We start from the raw sequence: 3,301 nt of genomic DNA, 5'->3' as shown, positions 1-3,301 counted from the left end.
CCAGCTTATATTTTTGTGTGTGACATGCGGTCTCCTTGTAACCTCAGGTGACCTAGAACTGACAAATGTAGACCAGACTGGCTTTGATTTCACAGAGATTCACCTGCCTCAGTCTCCTGAGTGCTAGTATTAAAGGTGTGCACCACGACAGCACGTCTGTTTTACTTTTTTCAGTTTTACTTTTCTGTTTTACTTTTTTCAAAACTTTAGCAGACCTTACTAGTTAACAATCCCATGCTAAGGACACTTGAAATATGCAACATAAGTGCATTATTTTCATCATTGTGACTATTTTGCAGTATTTTTTGGAATAGCACAAGTTATTCATAAAATTATGATTTCTCTACATCTTGACTATGCTTTGGGGATCAGCCTTTTGGGAAGCTGATGGAGGAGGAGCACTAAAGCACAAAATTTGAGACCATTCTAAGAACACAAGGAATGTTAGCAATAGTGACACGCTATTCCAGTGAAAACACCTTCAGAGTATTATATTTAATCATAAGAATGACTTTGTCATTCTAAACAGGTAATTTTGAAACAGCATTTAAAAAGCTTATCTCTATGATCATTATGTTTATAGTAAATAGTTTATTTGGAGGAAAGGTCCTCATTTAAAGAATATTCTCCAATAAAAAAAATCATTCTTAGAAGATAAGCAGCTTCCTATAATTTCTTCATAGCTTTCAAGATAAGAGTATTGCAAGATAAACAAGGAGCAAGCACTGTCATTAGGAAAGCAGACAAAGGAAGCCATATTTGTGGGAAGAGGAAGAAGAGAGGCACAGAGGTGTCAAAGAAGCAGGAGGATCTTAGTTTCAATGAAAATAAATATGACATGGAAACAGAGGCCATCTGTGTGTCTGTGTCAGTAAAAGAAATATCATATGTGTTAAAAGTACAATGGTTTAAACAAAAACTAAGCATCCAAGCCCTCTGACTTAAGGCCTCTAAATTCCTAACAGTGAGAGTTGTCACATGCAAGTCTAGAAGCAGGAAGACTATCTAACTTTGAAAGAAACAATTCTAGAACGATCTTTACCTAATTACCATGGCAGTAAAAACCAGGAGATAAATAGAGCTTTTTGTGAAGAAAACAGCATGTTCTTAGTTAAGTCTTATGGATCAGTTGTTTTCATACTAAGGCTTTGAAGATTGCTAAGATTTCATATCATCTAGTAACCTCAAATGGTGAAATTGTTTAATATGTACATTGTGGAATCAGCAATTCATGTTCTTTAATTTTTGCTTTTTATCATTTCTGTTTTCAATAAATCCTTGCTCTCACCTTTGTCATTTTGTGCATTACATTCTTGAGCCAAAGACCTCTTCAAAAATCAGAAGAAAACGATGAGTCAGCTTTCCATCAAAATATGCATTCATGCATAGAAAAATATGCAAATATTTCAAGACTCCTCCACACAAAGTTAAAATCCTTCAGAGACGATAACTGAAATGTTCTTTCATGTGCCCAGAATCAAATCACAGCAGAGGAGACTGGCTTGGAATTGACCAAGTGAAAAGAGCACTGCATGACTCGATGTAGACCATTAAGAAGGAGAAATTCTACCTGAATAATAGACATTTTTTTTCCTTTGGTTTCTGTTTTTCCTTTTGGTTTGTATTTAGTTTGCTGACAAGATAAAGAACCCTAATATCTCAGACTATAGATAAACCAAACCAAGTAAATCATACAATTCTTCCCTAAGTTTAGAACACTATAGTCACAAAAGAAAAGGGTCCAAAAATGTCACTTCAGATCAAAGATCAGCAAACTAAATTCCACAGGCCAGATTCAACATGCTACTCTGCTTGAACTACAAATTAAAAAACAGCGTTCACAAATTGGTAGTTTTGAAGTATTGAAAACATAATTTCATGACATGAAATTCAAATACAAAAATATATAATAAAGTTTTACTGGAAGTCAATCATGCTCAGATGTGTTCTGTAATAGTAAATTTGAATGACATGGTAGAGAAAATACTTTCTGTAATGTCTGGAATATTTATCTGGCCCTTGACAGAAACATTTCTTTAAAATATTTTTATTGAGTTTTTGTGCATTTCATACAATATTTCTTAATAAAATTTAGAACCCCTCCCATAGTCATGCCCCTATATACCCTCCACTCTTGACCTCATGCATTTTTGTCACATATATTAAGTCCTGTCCTATCAAGAGTTTGTACCCAGATGTCCTTTGGTAGAAGTTTATCCACTGGAGTCCAATCATCCTATCTAGAGATAGTAGGAAAATCTACTCTCCTTTGCCAACAGTACAAACATTTTTGAACTCTGATTTAGACTGTATGATCAATTAAATAATAATATCTGAATTAAGATAATATCTGCATAAAGAATTGTACAGAGATAGTCCTAATTTTGATCCTATATTCTTGTGAAAGCATAAAGTATGATTTCCTCACTTTTATCTATGGGCTCTAAAAAACACAAAGCTTATGATAACTCCCTTTAATAGAAAATAATATAATTACAAAAATGATTATATTTTTAAATAAAAAAGAATATCATTTCAGGATACACCTGTGCTCCTTCAGAATTTGATTTCTTCAGTGTTTATTTTTATTCATATATACATATATTGTGTCTGTGTGCTTATGAAAATTATCCTTGTGGACTAGAAGAGGTTGTCAAGTTCCCTAAAGTTGGAGTTAAAAGCAGTTGTGATCGTCCTAATGTGGGTGCTGGGAACTGAACTGGGGTCTTTGAGAATAACAACAAATGCTCTTAATAGCTAAGTCATTTTGTTAGCCCCTAAATACTTCACTGTATATAAGTCCTAGATTGCTCTGCCCTAACAAATGATACAAAATTATCAATTTAAATAACCTTATTGATCTGACTTTGATAGTTAATGCCAGAAATCACAAAATTTGGGAGGCTGAGGAAACAGGATTCCCATATACTTAAGACCAATCTGGCATATAAGAGTCCTCTGCAGTATCAATCATGCTTTTAATTGAAAAAAATTAAAGAGCTATTTAAATATGTGTGTAGATGTTTAATTGTAGTCATAATTATACTTTTCCATAGAAAACTATGAAAGTTGTTGGAGGAATATGTTATTTCAAAGTCTAATATAAAGTTACAACAGTTCAGACTACATTATTTTCCAGTTACAAATAGATCTACAGAAGAGACTAGAAATTCTAATGTTAAAACCTAATATGTACAGTTATTTTCCAGAAATGTGTAAGTGAAACACAATACAATAATTAAAATCTCAGTATTTCTTTTACTAGACTATTTGGATATTTGGGCAACCACATGTAAATAAA

The sequence above is a fragment of the Nannospalax galili genome, unplaced genomic scaffold (assembly GCF_000622305.1).
Source record: "Nannospalax galili isolate Female #2095 unplaced genomic scaffold, S.galili_v1.0 scaffold16, whole genome shotgun sequence".
In the NCBI taxonomy this organism is placed as follows: Eukaryota; Metazoa; Chordata; class Mammalia; order Rodentia; family Spalacidae; genus Nannospalax; species Nannospalax galili.
This window is presented reverse-complemented; position numbering follows the sequence as displayed.